Source organism: Apodemus sylvaticus, chromosome 7, assembly GCF_947179515.1.
Source record: "Apodemus sylvaticus chromosome 7, mApoSyl1.1, whole genome shotgun sequence".
NCBI lineage: Eukaryota > Metazoa > Chordata > Mammalia > Rodentia > Muridae > Apodemus > Apodemus sylvaticus.
The window spans coordinates 51,023,065-51,043,628 of record NC_067478.1 but is presented as its reverse complement, the minus strand read 5'-3'; positions in this window follow the sequence as shown (position 1 = coordinate 51,043,628).

Genomic DNA, 20,564 nt, shown 5'->3' with positions numbered 1-20,564 from the left:
CATTCTTCGTGCTTTGTCTGGCAGAACTGATTTTCTCGACACTGGCATCCACTGCTCCGATCTTTAGTCAGTCCTTTATCTGCCTCTAGTTTAGTAGTATGAGAAGTAAAAAATGAACAGGGGAGAGGTTTGGTTTTCAAATTAACAAGAAGGTCAGACTGTATCAAGTGGACTATGTTAAGTCTACTCCTGGACCTCCAAACTTACTACATCTATGGCTATGGGAGTAGGAAGGGAAACATTCTGGAAGTGACATAGGGAAGGATAATGATGAAAGGTGTGATCCCTCCTCTCTCTGTCTCCGGTTCTCCAGTTCTCCGGTCCTCAGGTTATGCAAAAAACAGTCACTGCTGATGGTCCCTATCACAGGGCATGCACTGTGGCCTCTGGAGCACACCTCCTCTTGCTGCAGTTCCTCACAGTGTCTTTGCATGGGGCTTCTGGGTGACGGGGCCATTGCTGTACATCTTTGTTGAATGCATTCCATCTGCGTAGAGCCAGAGTGTGATGCTGGACTAAAGGATCACCGTCAAAGAGAGGCCTACTCTGCACTGAGATACAGGGAAGGCATTCTCACTGCAAGGCCACATCCAGCTAAACTTCCAATTTGTGAAAGGAAATAGCCTCAAGAGTTTTACTCCTAGAAAGTAGCAAACAAAAATTGCTGTTGCTGTACTTCACAGAGCTACTGTCCAACCCAGGCTGACAGCCAGCTCTGGCAGTGATATCTACATGGTGCTGGCTTTAGAGCAGCGGCCCTCAACCTGTGGGTAGTGAACCCTTTGAGGGGTCACATATCAGATGTCCTGCATATGAGATGTTCACATTATGATTCAGTAGCAAACAGTAGCAAAATTACAGTTATGAAGAAGCAATGAAATACTTTTCTGATTGGGGGTCATAACAACAAGAGGAACTGTATTAAAGGTCTCAGCATTAGGAAGGTTGAGAACCACTGCTTTAGAGGCAGCAAGGATATACGAGGGAAAGTATTGCGCGCACTTCATGTGCGGTTTTAGGGAGCCACTGAAGTTAGGCTTCATGTGGAGTCCCTGCATGAAGGCCCTAAGAGGACAAGAGCCAGGAGAGACTATTGTGGGAAGCTATGAAGGTAAAACCTGAGTTGCAGTGGAAATCTCAGTATTTGGACATGCCAGAGCCATAAGTCGTCTGACAAAGAGAGGTACTTACAAGGAATAGAGCCAGCCCCCAAAGACATGTCTGTAATAGGCAAAGTTGAAGGGACAGGTCCATCTGGTCCTTTGACATTGGACTTGGAGGTACAGGATTTGGTGTGGCAGCCTTGCTTGGTTTTGATCTTGAGTAAGGAGTCTCCTTACTCTGGCCCCATTCCTCTCTTTGAAATGGGAAAGTATATTCTGTGCCATTTGATGAATGTAATTTGCTTTTTGACTCAATGGAGGATTACAACTAAGAGATTATTTTAAGTCTCAAAAGAGGATTGGACCTTGGAACTTCTAAACAATATCAAGAGATTGTGAAAGACTAGAGCCTTCTAAAGGCTAATAAACTAATTTTATGTTGTGATATGACCATAAACCTATAGGAGTCAACGAGTGGAATGTGGTGGGTAGAGTGAGGAATGTCCTTTGTAGGCTCAGGCACTGAACAGTGGGTCCCAGTTAGTGACACTAGTGGGGAAATTTAGTTAGTGTGGCCCTGCCAGAGAAAGTATGTCATCAGTGTGGAAGGAGGAGGCTTTGAGAATATATGTCATGCCCCACTTCCAGTTTGCTCTGTCTGTTTTTGCTTATATTTGAAGATGTAAGCTCTCAACTCTCCACTCCTTCCTCCAAGCCTACATGCCTTCCTGGCACGACAGGCTCTTACTCCCCTAAAACTGTAAGCCCAAATAAATTCTTCCTTCTATAAGTTGCCTCCTTCATGGTGTTCTATCACAGCAGCAGAACAGTAATTAATACACCCTGTCCCTCTCTCTTCCTCTGACCGCACCATGAGATAGGTTTACTTTGGTCTACCACAATCTCCCTGCCCTAATAGTCTGTCACCTACTGGCTCAAAAATAATGGATCCAAGGGACCATGGACTGAAAGAATGAGCCCAAAAATAAAGTCTTAGGCTTGGTCTTTTCATAGTGTCCCAGATTTCTTGGGTGTTTTCTTTCAGGAACCTTTTTAGATTTAACATTTTTCTTTGACCAGTGTATTGATTTCTTCTATTGAATCTTCAATGCCTGAAATTTTCTCTTCCACCTCTTATATTCTGTTGGTGATGCTTGCATCTGTAGTTCATGTTTTCTTACCTAGGTTTTATAATTCCAGGGTTCCCTCAGTTTGTGTTTTCCTTATTGTTTCGATTTCCATTTTCAGGTCTTTGAGTAGTTTTGTTTCCTTCGTTTGTTTGCTTGTTGGCTTTTGTTTAAGGGATTTATTTATTTCCTCTTTAAGGATCTCTATCATCTTCATAAAGTTGGTTTTAAGGTTATTTCCTTGTACTCAGCTATGTTGGAATATTTAGGGGTTGCTGTCATAGGATAGCTGGGTTATAGTGGTGACATATTGCCCTGGCTATTGTTGATTATGTTCTTATGCTGGTGTCTAGGCATCTGGGTTTGGGGCAATTATAAGGCTAGGTGCCAGTTTCTGAGTTTGTCTCTGATGGATGGGTATTTTGTTCCTTGGTTTCTGTTTCCTCGTTGGTCTTCTGACCAGTATGGCCTGTAATTGAGCAGAGATTCTCTGATTGAATTGAGGGATGGAGTTCTGGCCACCAGTGTGTCCTCTGCTCTATCAGGGAGTCTATGCCCAAGTTGGGGGCTGGTACATGGTGATAAGGAGGGAAAATAGGTGAAATTTAACCTAAGACTGCAGTGAGCATGAGGCATACAGATGCTTCTATCTAGCTATTTTCATTGCCTTTCTCATTATTCAGGTGGTATAAAGGTAAAGGAAATCACCTTCTTTTGACCTCTGAGTAGTGATTGACATGAACTGACAACACATAGACTATCAGGAGAAATTGTACAACAGTTTGCTGATGTGCGTGGGGGCAGTCATGGGAGTGCGCCTCCACTGAGCCAATGAAGTTTAGTTGTTAATGTGACTCTTCATTATCTCAGTAAAGCTCAGGAATGTGATTCCCCACTAACCCAGGGAGGCTTGGATGCCTGTATGCCTGCTCCATTCAGGAAAAATCCTGGAGGAAATAGAGGCAGCTTAGAGGAATAGTAAATGATTCTCAAGGGAATGGATGGCCTGGAGACAGAGATGAGATTACAAAGTGATTCTCTGGAATCTTAATGAGCCAGAAAGAGAGATGTTATCTTGGGACAGAGTCCACTCTCCACCCCTGTGTGGATGCAGTCTGATATACTATGAGCTTCTTTCATGAGAATAGAAGGCAGTTGTGATCTTTTGTAGGCCTGGTCTTAATGCAGAGTAAGTCCTTTCCTATACCTGTGGGACTCACAGGGATTGTCTCTAAGATCACTCTTCCAACTCCTCAGCCTGTCAAAATGTACACTTGGGAGTACAATTTTGTGAATCTCAACAATATATACATGAAGAAAGCATAGCGTTCATATCATATCACACGTGCTGATGTGGAGTTGGAGGGTTTCTGTACACATTACTGGTACACCATCACGCAATTCAAGACAGAGTCTTTCTCTTCTCCTCTTCCAGGAAGGCTTTCTCATGCCCCTTCCATGACAGTACTGGGTTTCATAAAATAGCACCCCCTAATTTACTGAGTATAGATATATGCACAGTACAGAGACTGAAGCAGCAATCACAGAAACTGCATGGTTCTGCAGTAGCTCTGCATATATGCTGTGATTGTTTAGATTGGGGTTTTTATAGGCCTCCTAACAGTGGTGGTGGGGTTGTCTCTGACTCTTTTGTCTTCCTACTTGATTGCCTCATCCAGCCTTGATATGAAGGTTTGTACCTCATCTTATTGTATCTTGTTATACAGTGTTTGATTGATATCACTTAGAAGCCTGCTTTTTTCTGAAGGATCATGGTGGATCTAGGGGAGAGGAAAGGGAAGGACAAGAAAGAATAGAGGGAGGAGAGGTTGCAGCCACGATGCGTTGTATGAAGATTATGGCATTAAGTTTTTAGTTTTCTTTTTCTTCTCCAACCCAGACACTTTGTGTTTCTTTCTGTCTTATTTGTTAATTTTCATTGCAGGCCTGCATAAGCCTTATCAATAACAACCACTCCACAAACTCAGTGCTCTGTTGTCTTGAAATTTCCTCTGCCAAATAAATTCGTCTACTACTTTTTAATTTAGCATCAGACAAGTGTTTATGACATGGGCACAAAGCAACTAGAGTCTTTGTTAAAATATTACATTAATGGCCTATAGCCTAGTTGCTAAACTTGGTTCCCTCTGAAACCTCTTGAGATGGGCCTCCACCATTCACATTGCTCTCAGACTGCTGACTTTCAATATTCTATTATAATGGTCCACTAATCTCTGTTTACAGTGTCCAACTACTTTTCTAGTCAAAAGTTTGTCTTCTACATTCCTTCAAAAACAACATAGTTATGGTCTTGACAGCAACACCCCACTTCTGGTACTAATGCCTAACTTCATTTCTGTTGCTGTCATAAAACACCCAAATCATCCAGGCAACTTATAGGAGAGAGTTTATTTTTGATTATGGTTCCAGATGGATAAAAGGCCATCATAACGGGGAGGCCTGACAGCAAGCAGCAGCATGAAGCTGAGAGCTCCTATCTATAAATGGAAGTACAAAGAAGAATGAACAAGATGCATTCCAAGGCTTTTAATATAAAATCTTTTTTGGTTTTTTTTTTCAAGATAGGGTTTCTCTGTGTAGCCCTGGCTGTCCTGGAACTCACTCTGCAGACCCAGCTGGCCTCGAACTCAGAAATCCGCCTGCCTCTGCCTCCCAAGTGCTAGGATTAAAGGCGTGCGCCGCCGCCACCACCACCTGGCTTAATATAAAATCTTAACCCCTTCTCACAAGTCTGTACCACATAACTATCCCTGCATAGTACCACCAACTGGAAATCAAATTGAGCAAGCTTAGGGAGTAAGTCAGTAAGCATTCCTCATTGATCTCTGCTTTAGTTCTTACTTCCAGATTCCCGTCCACTTTAGGTTTTTGCCTTGGTTTCCCCAACAATTGACTGTTATCAGGACATATAAGCCAAATAATCCCTTTTATTTTAATGTTTCTTTTGATTATGGTCTTTATCACAACAATAGAAAGTAAACTGTTGACACCAAGTATTTAAATGCTGGAGCCTATTGGGTACATTTCTCATTTAAACTGTCACAACAGAACATTTTAACAAGGAATGATGCATGACTATCCCTTACCACACTATTTCCAACAGCATAAGCCTACCACCATCCTGGAAGTCCAGTGTTGAAAAAAATAGTTTTGTTAATACTGACATCTCCGAGGTTACTCCCCCAGAAAAGGAGTGGGGCCTTTGTATATAGCCTTGTGCTGAATGCAGCGTTAATAGAGGGCAGAAAGCAACTTCTTCAATGCTGAGCACTGACACAGAAACCCTGCCACTAGCGTGACACTCACTGCTTTAAACTAGAGGCTTGGATCTCAGCCCACTAATCACACTGTGGGAGTGGCTGGCCATACTTCCAACCTGGAAACTGATCTAGCAATCGAATACGAGGGATTAGAGATAGGACACATCAACACTGGGATATCCAGTCTCCTCCGATCACAAGATCAAGCTTCTGCTTCCTCTAGTTAGCTTAAATGTCCTCATTGCATGTAGAAGAGGGAGTTGTGTGATTAGTGCCAATTTGGATGAACAATGACAGGCTAATCCCTCTCCTATGACAGACTCTTCCCTCTCTCCCTCCTTTCCTCTTTTCCTTCTATTTTCTCCTTCATTGTTCCATTTAAAATTGTTTTATTTGCAAGTACATCATGTCATAGTGTGTGTGTGGTGTACTCCTCTGTGTGACTATGTGGAGGTGAATATACTTGGGTAGATGCAGCCTGTAGAGGCCAGAGATTGATACCCAGTGTCTTTCTTTCTTCAAATATTCTCCTTTTTTTTTCTTTTTGGAGACAGACTCTCTTACTAAACCTTCTATTCAGTTGAACTGGCTAGCCAAAGAACTCCAGGGATTCGCCTTCCTCCGCCCCTCAGCTCTCCCCCCCCCCCCCCCGTCCCCTCCCCGCCCCCAGCACTGTAGCTACAGATAGATATAGGCCGTCTGTCTCCTCTGCCTTTTATGTGCACCTAGACATGAGAACTGCAGTTCTTGTTCAGCAGGCACCTTACCAGCTAATCCATCTCCTGACTCCTGAACTCCAAGTCAGCATATCACAGAGACACTTGTACACCAGTGCTTACCACAGCACAATTCATGACAGCTAAGTTATAGAAGCAACCTAAGTGTCCAACAGCAGAGAATTGGATAAAGAGAATGTGCTAGATTCACAATGGAAGATGAAAGTCGTGTCACTTTAAAGAAAATGACTGCAACCAAGCTATTAAGCAAATCAAGCTATGCAAACTCAGAAATACAATTTTGTTCTCTCATAAGCAGTTCTTAAATTTTATATAATGTGGATAAATACATTATGTAAATGTATAAAATTTATAAAATGTACACAGCCATGTATCTACAATGAAATGTAAGCAGAAGAAAAATTGTCTCGGGTACCAACAGAGACGAAGGACAGAGGAGAAAAAGAAAGGTAGTGGGTGGGCGGATACATTCGACGTATATGCTTCTGTGACTATGTCCTTTTGTGTGACTATGTCCTTATGTAAAACAGTACCATGTCTCATGAATGTACACAATGAAAAAAAGATTTTAAAGAAATAATTGCTCACCTCTCTGCTTTTCTCTGTTTGTAAAAGTACCTCTTTAAATTATTTATATACATAATCTTCAACTATTTTCCATCCCTCAATCACTATTATAAAACAAGAAAAACATGTAATCACTTTTATGAAGGGCTGTGCTAGACACTAAAGTACTAGGTTTGATCAACGTAGTCTCTGTCCCCAAGCCTGGCCCAGACACAATAAAATTTTATGAGGTGTGATTTAAATTCCAAGAGATAATGTCAGGAAGAAACAGAGGTTTGTCTCCGTTTACTCAGAATCCATCGCTTGTCAGGCCCTTGCTGCAGTCTGGTCATGTGACAATGGGGGTTTCCCTCACAAAGTGGGGGAAAGCAATGTGGTATGTTGGATGGACTGTGGGGGAACGAGAGGTCGGTGGGGGGGTAGAAGAAGCAATGTTAATAATAGTAGAAGTCTGAAGAAGGGTGAGGAGCAAGGAAAGACCACACTTAACTGGAACCAGAAAAGGCACCACTGCATTAGCAATGTAAGGCCAGGGCAGCAAAGTCCCCAACATTGAGTGGCTTTCTAGACATTCTCACTGTAGGGAGTCTAAACTGATCTGGTGGGATCAGATAGAATATTTCTATCCCTACAGATCTATTTTTTTCTAGTACAATCCCGTTTGTTCATTCCTATTTATGTTGACTATATTTTCACAGTGTATGTAAGAAACCACTACCCATATAATATAATTGGGATTTTTATTTTTGTTATTATTTTTATTGAATTTCGTCTTCATTTACATTGCCAATGGTAAAACCTTTCCCGATATCCCCCCTCCCCTAAGACCCCCCAACCCCTCCCCTTCCTCCTTCCCCCTGCCTCCACATATGTGCCTCTCCACCCAACACACTCCCACCTCCCCTACTTAGTTTCCCTTTGTTGGGACCTCTGTTGAGCCTTTACCTGACCAAGGACCATTCCTCCCACTGATGCCCAACAAGGCCTTCCTCCACCACATTTTTGGCTGGAACCATGTGTGCCCCTTGCTTGATGGTTCAGTCCCCAGATCGATTTACTACCTAGAAATACTTTTTTCTATTTCTTCTTTTTTCTTGTTCTTTTTCAGTCTATTTTTCAAATATTACTTGTGGTGGCTATTCTTGGTTGTCAACTTGACTATATCTGGAATAAACTAGTCTAGAATTGGAAGGCTCAGAGATATAAGTTTCTGACCTGGATCTTGGCATGGACACCTTGAAGCATAGTGGCTCCAAGTTCAAAATCATTTGAGATTAAAGGCAAGGATGCACACGCCTTTAATCTGGGCCACACCCTCTGCTGGAGACCCACACGCCAATAATCTGGGCCACACCCTCTGTTGGAGACCTACAGCCTTTAATCTGGACTACACTCTCTGCTGGAGATATATAAGGACATTGGAAGAAGGAAGATTCTCTCTCACTCTTCCTTGCCTGCTTGCTTCGTGAGACTGAGAAACTGCTAGATCCTTGGACTTCCATCCACAGCTGCTGCTGATCATTGTTGGGGAGTTGGACTATAGACTATAAGTCATTGACAAATTCCCTAACTATATAAAGACTATCCATACATTCTGTGACTCTAGAGAACCCAAACTAATACAGAAGTTGGTACTGGGAATGGTTTTAGAGGAGCAGAAGTATAAGGATGAATGTTTCAAAATTTTGGAGTTGGTTGGTTGATCCAATAGCACCTTCAACTACTGAAACTTCTCCAGATTCTCTCCCTCCTGGGAGCTCAGAGAATATTGAAGACCCATGGATGAAACTATATCTCAAGCTTAAAGAAGCTAATGCCTTTGATTATCTTGATGAATTAGGTGATTCGGTGGTATACAATACTTTCTCCAAGTTGAGGAAAAAATCAGAAAATGATTTTGCTGGCTGGTTGCTCTTAGCATCTTGGGAAAAAACAAGGAAAGGAAAGGAAGGAATTGTGTGATAAAATCGAAGAGCTCCAGACTCAAGTAAACAATCTAAAAGTTGCTAAGTGTGCCCTTGAAGAGAATCTACTCTCTAGCAGCCATAGAGCTCAAGTAGCAGAAAATCAAACTGAAGCCCTCATTATAAGGTTGGCTGAATTACAGCGAAAATTTAAGTCTCAACCTCAGAAGGTGTCAGCAGTTAAAGTAAGGGCATTAATTGGCAAACAATGGGATCCTATAACTTGGGATGGGGATGTGTGGTAAGACCCTGTTGAAATTGAGAATTTTGAATCTTCAGATTTTCAAGACTTTGCTCCACCTGAAGAAGTAGTATCCTCAGCCCCACCCCTTGAAATAATGCCTTCTCCACCTGAGGAAATTAATCCCTCAAAGCCTGATAATCCAGCAGTGACTTTTGCTGACAATACTGATGTTTCTCAGGGCCCACCAATAGTTTCTTCTAGACCTATAACCAGACTCAAGGCAAAGCAGACCTCTAAAGGGGAGGTAGAAAGTGTAGTCCATGAGGAAATACACTATACTAATAAGGAGCTTAATGAATTTGCTAATTCATTCAAGCAGAAATCTGGGGAACACGCATGGGAATGGATTTTAAGGGTGTGGGATAATGGTGGAAGGAACATAAAACTAGAGCAGGCTGAATTTATTGGCATGGGCCCTCTGAGTGGAGATTCTAGGTTTAATATGGAAGCTTGCATAGTTCAAAAAGGTGTCAAAAGTTTGTTTGATTGGTTGACTGAAGTATTTATCAAAAGATGGCCTACTGAAAAGGAGTTGGAGATGCCTGATATCCCTTGGCTTAGTGTTGATGAAGGGATTTTACGTCTTAGGGAAATTGCAATGCTAGAGTGGATACATTGTGTAAAACCTAATCCTCCACAGTGGGAAGGTCCAGAAGATTTGCCCTTCACCAGTCCTATAAGACGAAAACTGGTGAGAGGGGCACCAGCACATTTAAAGAGTTTTGTTCTTGCCCTTTTCCTTGTGCCAGACCTTAGGGTTGGAGATGCTGCTGCTCAATTAGATGAATTAAATTCAATGGGTTTAATTGGGCCCCGAGTTAACAAGGGCCAGGTGGCAGCATTGAATTGCCAGAGAGAAGGTGATCGTGGTTATTATAATGGACAGTGTAGACAAAACAATGTTTATAATGACATACCCTGTAATGGTCAGAGAGGTGGAATTTATAATGGTATGACTTGTTTGGACCTTTGGTGCTGGCTAATCGATCATGATGTTTCTAGGGATGAAATACATAAGAAACCTACTGCATATCTGTTTGATCTGTATAAGCAGAAAAATCCTCAAACAAATGATAGAAAGGCTGCATTGGATCGTGGCAAAAGGCAATCTCGGCCAGTGAATCAATTTCCAGACTTGAGCCAGTTTACAGATCCAGAACCCCTTGAATGAAGGGGTGGCCAGGTTCCCCTGAGGAAGGATCTTGATAAGACACCTAAAAGTTTTGCTGTTAGTCTTTCTCCAATTCTTCCACAGAGGGACCTATGGCCTTTTACAAGGGTAACTGTACACTGGGGGAAAGGAAATAATCAGACTTTCCGGGAGCTATTGGATACTGGTTCTGAATTGACACTGATTCCAGGAGATCCCAAAAAACATTGTGGCCCTCCAGTTAGAATAGGGGCTTATGGAGGACAGGTGATTAAAGGAGTTTTGACTGATGTGCGACTCACAGTAGGTCCAGTGGGTCCCCGAACACATCCTGTGGTCATTTCCCCAGTTCCAGAATGTATAATTGGGATAGATATACTCAGAAATTGGCAGAATTCTCATATTGGTTCTCTGACCTGTGGAGTGAAGGCTATTATGGTTGGAAAGGCAAAATGGAAGCCTTTAGAGTTGCCTCTGCCAAAGAAAATAGTGAATCAAAAACAATATCGTATTCCTGGAGGAATTGCAGAAATTACTGCCACAATCAAGGACTTGAAAGATGCAGGGGTGGTGGTTCTCACCACATCTCCCTTTAACTCTCCCATCTGGCCAGTGCAGAAGACAGATGGATCATGGAGGATGACAGTTGACTATCGAAAATTCAATCAGGTAGTAACTCCAATTGCAGCTGCTGTACCAGATGTAGTTTCGTTACTTGAGCAAATTAGCACATCTCCTGGAACCTGGTATGCAGCTATTGACCTGGCAAATGCCTTCTTCTCAGTACCTGTACATAAGGACCACCAGAAGCAATTTGCTTTCAGTTGGCAAGGCCAGCAGTATACCTTTACAGTTTTGCCTCAAGGATATATTAACTCTCCTGCCCTGTGTCATAACTTAGTTAGAAGGGACCTTGATCGTTTGTCTCTTCCACAAAATATCACATTGGTGCACTATATTGATGATATTATGCTGATTGGACCAAGTGAGCAGGAAGTAGCAACCACTTTGGATTCATTGGTAACACATATGCGTATCAGAGGATGGGAAATAAATCCAACCAAGATTCAAGGACCATCTACTTCAGTGAAATTCTTAGGAGTACAGTGGTGTTTGGCATGCAGAGATATTCCTTCTAAGGTGAAAGATAAGTTATTGCACCTGGCCCCTCCCACCACCAAGAAAGAAGCACAACATTTAGTGGGTCTATTTGGATTCTGGAGACAGCACATTCCTCACTTAGGTGTGTTGCTCAGGCCTATTTACCGAGTGACTCGGAAAGATGCTAGCTTTGTGTGGGGCCCAGAACAGGAGAAGGCTCTTCAACAGGTCCAGGCTGCTGTGCAGGCTGCACTACCACTTGGACCATATGATCCAGCAGACCCAATGGTACTTGAGGTGTCAGTGGCAGATAGAGATGCTGTTTGGAGACTCTGGCAGGTCCCTGTAGGTGAATCACAGAAGAGACCTTTGGGATTTTGGAGCAAAACTCTACCGTCCTCTGCAGACAACTACTCTCCCTTTGAAAAACAGCTCTTGGCCTGCTATTGGGCCTTAGTGGAAACTGAACGTTTGACAATAGGACACCAAGTTACTATGCAATCTGAACTGCCCATCATGAGCTGGGTGTTATCAGACCCTCCAAGTCATAAAGTAGGGTGTGCACAACAGCAGTCTATTATCAAATGGAAGTGGTGTATACATGATCGGGCCAGAGCAGGTCCTCAAGGCACAAGCAAGTTACATGAAGAAGTTGCTCAGATGCCTATGGTTTCTACTCCTGTTACAATGCCATCTGCTGCCAAGCATGCACCTATAGCCCCATGGGGTGTTCCCTATGACCAGTTGACTGAAGAAGAGAAGACTAAGACCTGGTTTACTGATGGCTCTGCACGTTATGCAGGCACCACCCAGAAGTGGACAGCTGCAGCATTACAACCCCTTTCTGGGACAAGCCTGAAAGATACAGGTGAAGGAAAAATCTTCACAGTGGGCAGAACTTCGGGCAGTATACATGGTATTACAGTTTGTTTGGAAGACGAAATGGCCAGATGTATGATTGTTCACTGACTCATGGGCTGTAGTCAATGGATTGGCTGGATGGTCAGGGACATGGAAAGATCACAATTGGAAAATTGGTGAGAAAGACATCTGGGGAAGAAGTATGTGGCTAGATCTCTCCAAATGAGCAAAGGATGTGAAGATATTTGTGTCCCATGTAAATGCTCACCAAAAGGTGACTTCAGCTGAGGAGGAGTTCAATAATCAAGTGGATAAGATGACCCGTTTTGTGGACAGTCAGCCTCTTTCCCCAGCCATCCCAGTTATTGCCCAGTGGGCACATGAACAAAGTGGCCATGGTGGCCGAGACGGAGGTTATGCTTGGGCTCAGCAACATGGACTTCCACTCACCAAGGCTGACCTGGCTACAGCTGCTGCTGAATGTTAGATCTGCCAATAGCAGAAACCGACACTGAGCCCCAGATATGGCACCATTCCTCAAGGTGACCAGCCAGCAACCTGGTGGCAGGTTGACTATATTGGACCACTTTCCCCGTGGAAAGGACAGTGTTTTGTTCTTACTGGAGTAGATACTTATTCTGGTTATGGATTTGCCTTTCCTGCCTTATGCCACAACAAACATTCCATTGAACTGGAAGCTCAGACTTCCCCCTGGCCATTTTGGGCTTCTAATGCCTTTAAACCAACAGGCTAAGAAAGGAATAACAGTGTTAGGAGGGGTGATAGATCCAGATTACCATGGGGAAATTGGATTGCCTCTCCACAATGGAGGTAAGCAGGATTATGTCTGGAGTGCAGGAGATTCCCTAGGGCATCTCTTAGTACTACCATGTCCTGTGATTAAAGTCAATGGGAAACTACAACAGCCTAATCCAAGCAGGATGACAAAGGACACAGACCCATCAGGAATGAAGGTATGGGTCAATCCTCCAGGAAAGGAGCCAAGACTTGCTGAGGTGCTTGCCAAAGGTGAAGGAAATACAGAATGGGTAGCAGAGGAAGGTAGTTATAAATACCAGCTAAGGCCACGTAACCAGTTGCAGAAACGAGGGTTATAAGTAATATGAATGCTTCTATCTTATTTTGTTGAAGATACATTTGTCTTTCTTCCAATCCCTTTAACATCAATTGGTATTGAAACACTAAAAGAATGTTCCCAAGGGACATTTCCCCATTGTAAATTTACAAATGTGTTTGCGATTGTACTAGGAATAGTTATATCATGTTAGGCGTATTCACAATCTTGTTATTGTTTCATGTGGACATGAGATATTATTTGTGTCAAGTTGACAAGGGATGGATTGTGGTTGCTATTCCTGGTTGTCAACTTGACTATATCTGGAATAAACTACAGTCTAGAATTGGAAGGCTCAGAGATATAAGTTTCTGACCTGGATCTTGGCATGGAGACCTTGAAGCATAATGGCTAAGACAAGGAGATCTCCGAGTTCAAGATCATTTGGGATTAAAGGCATGGATGCACACGCCTTTAATCTGGGCCACACCCACTGTTGGAGACCTACAGCCTTTAATCTGGACTACACCCTCTGCTGAAGATATATAAGGACATTGGAAGAAGGAAGATTCTCTCTCACTCTTCCTTGCCTGCTTGCTTCGTAAGACTGAGAAACTGCTAGATCCTTGGACTTCCATCCATAGCTGCTGCTGATCATTGTTGGGGAGTTGGACTATAGACTGTAAGTCATTGACAAATTCCCTAACTATATAAAGACTATCCATACATTCTGTGACTCTAGAGAACCCAAACTAATACATTACTCCTGTTTTGAAGTTTGGATTTACAATTTAGTTATAAATTATTCATTTGCCTATGTTTTGTAAGACTATCTGCAAGAGACTCATCACATAATTATATTATTCATATTTAGAATGAACATATATACAGTCATTGAACTTTGAAACAATCTAAATTGTTCTTTAAAATCTCTGCTGGCTGCTCCAGAGATAGCTCAGAGGTTAAGAGGACTGGCTGTTCTTCCAGAAGACCTAGGTCAAGTTCCCAGCACCAACATAGTGGCTAACAGGGTCTGACACCATCTTCTGAACTCTCCAAGTACTGCATGAATGTGGCACACAGATACACACACAGGCAAACACTCATATGCATACAAATATATCATTTTTAAAATAAAAATAATAAAAAAGTAAGATTTCTGCTGACTCTTCAAAGAGTTTAGATAGCATGACATGGTGTAGCTCTTAACTGTTTTAACATGAAATATTTACTGTCACAAGAAATTTGTGAAGGAAGTGGTCCACAAAATGCCCAACTCTGCTTCAGTGTTAGCAAATAAAATTGTGATTATAAATTTGAACAATTATTGTCAAATAGAATTCTTGAGATAAGAGAAACAGTTGTCCCAGATGATTGACCTGGTGTGACCAATAAGCATTCTGGAGGTACGTGATGTGTGTCTAGCAAGGAAGGAGAAAGGGGGAAAGATCCAGGAGCATCTTTTTCTTTATTATTGTTACATATATACAAACACATTAGCATATAAACACAACCTGTTGAGACAAGTTTTAGTGTTGCTTGCATGCATGTGTTTTCAGGGCTGACCACAAAACCCATTCGGGGACTCATCCCTAGAGAAGACTTTCTCCTTCTCTCCAAAGTCATGAATTGCCCATAGCTCTTCATGTGGGAGTGGGGACTTCTCGGGAGACCTCTCCCTCCTTCCATGGTGTCATGTCTATTGCTATTGTTCAGCATTGTTCAGGCAGCCATATTGTTAAGATTCCATAGGTGTAGCTTCTACTTCTGTGCCATGTCTAGGAAACACATCTCAGCAGGCTTTGTAGTCCTAGCTCTTACAAGATCTCTGTTCCCCTATTATGCAGTGTCCCCTGAACCTTGATATAAGGGCTGTGCTGTAGATCTATCATGTGAAAAGAGACAACCCATGGCCAGTCGTTTTCTGCATTCTGATCACTCATAGTTCTCTGTAATGGATCCCATCTGCGGCAAAGAAACACTTCGTTGAAGAGGGGTGAGAGCTACACTTATCTGTGGGTATAGTGATAAGTATTTAGGATGCAGTTAGAAATTATACTGGCTTAGCAAAATAACAGCATTTGTTTCTCCCCTAAGATTCATGACCCCACTAGCTGTGTGTAGTTGGCTAAGTTTTCCTGGCTAAGCACCAGGAATGATTTCCCTTCAGTTGAGTGGGCCTTAATGTCAGTTGGACAAGCTGTTGGTTACTGCCAAGATACAAATGTCACTACAACTTAGGAATGTCTTTCCATGCTGGTCATTGTAGTAGTTCATAGGTGTCACCAATGGATAGGATATCAGTGGCTTTCCTCCTTTGGCAGCTTGTGTGGCACTGTCCAGCACTATGAAAGCTGGTCCTCAGGGTAGAGTCTCTCAGGTCAGATCCAGCTCAATTCTTCCAAGTATATAGTGTCTTCAACAATAAGGACATTAAGTTCAACTCTGGGAGGCAACCCAGAGCAATGACAATAGCCAATATTGGTTTAGGCGTCTCTTGGATTCCCGTGACCAACAACTTGAAAGTAGCCTTCTTATGCCTGGCACCAAGTGTTTTGTTGGCTGATCCATGAATCTTGGAAAAAGCATTCTCATCACAATTAGCATAACTTCTTTTAAAATATATATACATTTGGGTATACACATATGCATCATATATAGTTTTAGGTAAATATAAAATGACTTTCTATGGATTTTTTAAACATCCTTAGTGTTATTTATTCTACCCCCGCCCTCTCCTCACCATTGACCTCCCTTCCCCCTTCTCAAGTCAAGACCCTCCCCCTGGTTTTCTCCAATTTCTGTCTTCAAATCATCCCTATCCTTCTATTTCCTCTCTAGTACCCCCTCAGTATATATTCCTTTCTATATATTCCTGGTCTCTTTGGTTACTTTAAACTATGTGCTTGCACCTGAGGATTTGGAACTAGGAATCAGAGTAGAGAGAGCACGTTTGTCTTTCTGGGTCTGGGTTACCTCTTCCAGTGTAATCTTTTCCATTCCCAACAATTTCCCCGTGAAATTCTTGCCTTCAGTTTTTGATAGCTGAAGGCTTTCCCATTGTCTATATGGAGCAGGCTTTCATTCTCCAGTCATCTGTGGGAGAACATTTAGCTCGCTAGTTACTGCGAACACAGCAGCAATGATCATGGCTGAGCCGTGTTTGTTGTGCTGTGGGATGTCAAGTCTTTTAGAAGTGGTACACCTGAGCCATATGAGAGATTTATTTTTAGCATTTCAAGAACTTTCCATGCAGATTTCCAGAATGGCTGCCTCACGGTGCATTCCCAACAGTGGTGAATGAGGGCTCCCTTTCCCCTTGTCCTCGTGGGCATTTGTGGTCAAGGTTGTTTCACCTTCCACTTCCCTAGGTGCTAAGGATTTTGGACATTTTTTGAGGTAATTCTTAGTCATGTTTATTTTGTCTTTGGCAAACTCTGTGTTCAGATCCATAACCAATTTTTAAATCAGATCACATATTTCTTAATTCTTTGTTTTTGGGGGTTCTTTATATATTGTGGATGTTAATCTCCTGTCAGATATGCAGCTGGCAAAGATTCCCCACCACTCTGTGTCTATCCCCTGTACTCAATTGATTCTTTCCTTAGCTGTACTGAAACTCTTTAGTTTTACAAGGTCCCCCTTGTCAATTTTTTAAAATAAGAGGTAAATGGAAACTTTACAAGAAATTTCATTAATGTCCACTAAACACATTTGAATACAGTAATGTCCAATAAATACATCTTTAGCTGTTAGAGAAATGAAAATTAAAATTATAATATTACTGGGAATTCATTCATATAGTTAACGTTTAAATGGATGATACCCACCTATGATGGTTTGAACATGCTTGCCCCAGGGAGGGGCACTATTAGGAGGTGTGGCCTTGTTGGAGTAGGTGTGGCCTTGTTAGAGGAAGTGCGTCGTTGTGGGCATAGACTTTAAGACCCTCATCCTAGCTCCCTGGAAGCCAGTCTTCTCCTGTTTGCCTTTGGAATAAGATGCAGAACTCTCAGCTCTTTTTACATTATGCCTGACTGAATGCTGTCATGCTCCTGCCTTGATGATAGTGGACTGAACCTCTGAACCTGTAAGTTCCAGTTAAATTTTGTCCTTATAAGAGTTGCCTTGGTCATAGTGTCTGTTCACAACAGTGAAATACTAATTAAGACACCACCTGATGTTAGCAAGAATAAGAAGGAGATAGAACTTTTCATCCATACTGGTAAGAATACAGAATGGTTTAACTACTTGGGCAATCTAGCCATTTCTTAAAGAGTTAAGCACACATCTGTTGTATGACTCAGTAATGCCAATTTTAGTGTTTATACAAAATAAATGAAAACATTCGCCCACAAAAAGCCTTGTGTAAGAAAGCTTATAGCAGTTTTATTCCCTAATAGCCCCCAAACTGGAAACAACCCAGGTGCCCATCAATGGAGCAGGAAAAATAAACTGATGTGCTCAGACAGTGGAATGCAATTAAGTAACTAACAAAGGGGCACAACCCGCTCACCCGTGCATGCAGAAACATGAACAAATCCCCAAAGTCCATGCCAAGTGAGGAGAGTGAGTCGCAAGAGTGTGAAGTTCTGCAGGGGGAGAAACTTGGAAAAATCAGAACAGTGACAGCTTCTAGAAGTGACCAAGAATGACTGCATTCCCTGGTTGATGAAAATATGCCCCCATCTTTTAAAATATAGAATTAAAAGCATTTAAATAGCAATCTTATTGGGACAGCAGGGAAGACAGACACCAGCAACATGTTCTTGCATGCCGGGCCACTCAGAACAGCTTAGTGAGTGTATTGGATCTACTGTGTGGTTAAAAAAAGGAAGAAAGAAAAAAAGAAAGAAAGAAAGAAAGAAAGAAAGAAAGAAAGAAAGAAAGAAAGAAAGAAAGAAAGAAAGGAAGGAAGGAAGGAAGGAAGGAAGGAAGGAAGAGAAAGAAAGAAAGGAAGGAAGGAAGGAAGGAAGGAAGGAAGAAACAAAGAAAGAAAGAAAGAAAGATTACAGATACCATTCTGTTCCCCTCAATTAGAAATTTATTTTTAAAGAAAAGTTCTAATGTTGCCATTGCCTGGAAATTTGCAAAGTTTTGTTTGTCATCATATAGCTGCTGGATGGACAGAGTATGTGCACGGACACGCTCTGACATTATCACATCCCATTGGTATTAAACTCACACACAAGTCAAAATGGAAAGGCTGCCAATGTTTGCTCTGTCTCTCGTGTCTACTTGCAATCGCATATTTAAGCTCCTTTGACTGATCCTGTGAAGAAAACGTTACCCAGTGTTCAGATCTACCAACCACCGGAACAAGGGAGTTCTGTTTAGAACAGATTGTCATGCTGATTCTTAAACATGCCCTCCATGGACTAGGATTTCTGGAAGGCTGTCTTGTCGTCTTCATTTTACATTTACCATGAGCAGTGCTCAGGTAGTGTCTGCAGAGAGGCCGACTGAGCAAGCATGGTCAGAGGTACAATCAGGAAGATTATAGGTTACAGCTTGAAGGCAGCCTAGCGCTCTCTCTCTCTCTCTCTCTCTCTCTCTCTCTCTCTCTCTCTCACACACACACACACACACACACACACACACACACACTTTTAAATTTAGGTTTCACGTACATGAGAAAGTATGAAGAAAGTTTTGTCCTTTTGAGTTCTAAGTCTGGCTGATCTCACTTAATAAACTGATTTCTAGTCTTACACCAAGGATGTTGAGCCATGGGAAGTTGATTTTTATACAGGATAAGAGATATGAATCTTGCTTCACTCCTTTACATGTGGGTGTCGAGTTTCCCCAGGACCATTTGTTGAAAGGGCTGTCTTTTCCTCCAATTCAGGTTTTTGATGTCCTTCTCCAGAATCAGGTGACTGTAACTATGGGTTTATTTCTTGCTTTTCTATTTTATTTAATTAATCTGCATGCCTGACTTTGTTTTGTGCCAGTGCAATCCTGTTTTTGTAATTACAGCTCTAATATCATTTTGGATGGGGTATTGTGATACCTTCAACCTTACTCTTTCTGCTAAAGATATCTTTAGCTATTCTGAGCTGTTCATGCTTTGATATTAATTTTAACATTATTTGTCTAAATCTATAAAGAATATCATTGAAATGTGGGTTGCATTGAATCTGTAGGTTGTTTCCAGTAATATAGCCATTTTTGCAATATTCTTATGCATGTACGTGGGGGGTCTTTCCATCTTTTAACATCTTTTTCAATTTCTTCCATCAGAGTCTTAACATTTTCATTGTAGAATTCTTCTGTAGCTTCTCCCAAAGCCTGGCATTGCCTCTGTACTCCTTTTGGGGGCTGAGATCCATCACGAGGTCAGCTTCTGCTTTTAGTCTGGACACACCACAGCCTTTAGTTTAGAATCTGGCTGGAGAAGCCACGGCAGGGCCAGGTGACATAGTCTGGAAGCCTGTATGTCAGTCCTGCTGGGCAATGCTTGCTCTGTAGGAAATAAACGATGCAGCAACCAGGAAGGAAATCCCTGTGTTTGGAAGAAAATGGAACGCCTCTCCAGGCAATGATTCGGACACTCCTATCTTCGATGTAAGTCCTTCAGAGAAGTGCCGCCCCTGGGGTGAAGTGCCTCGTAGCCACCCCTAAGTCTCCTGTCCTCCTAGTGAGAGAGCAGTCAGTAGGAGCTATGGCATTGGCCCCAAGGAGCCTAGACTTCTCATCGCTGATGACCCTTAAGTCACTGTACTGATAAACAGCAGTACACACAGATAGGATCCTTGTGTGTGTGTGTGTGTGTGTGTGTGTAGGGGGAAAGGTGGTATTTAAGATAAAAACCTTGATATCTTTTAAATAAATGCTGGTTATAACAATGCTAGTTAATACAAGGGGCTGGAGAGACGGCTCAGTGGTTGGAAGCACTGACTGCTCTTCCAGGTTCAGCTCCCAGTGTCCACATGGCAGCTCACAACAGTCTGTAACTCCAGGATCACATACCCTCACACAGACATACAAGCAGGCAAACCACATAAAAATAAATTATAAAAAATCAATATAAGAAAATCAAATTGGAAACTTCCATAAGTGTTTTCTTATGAAAACAAATATGTAGTTATATGCTTATTTAGTTTTTGCACTGAATTGTCTAAGGATCAATTTTTAGGACTGAAATTATTGGGTTAATTTAAGTGTATGAGTACTTCCCAGTTGTTCCTTCGAAACTGTACTGCCTTAACCTTTCACTGTTTCACAAACCTTTCCTACATAAACACCTCTCAAAGCTTTAATCAGCTGAATGGTTTTGAAATTTTTCTATTGCCACTTTTCTTTACATGCGACTCGTGAATAGGTTAAAGCTATGATGGTGGCTAAGAACTGA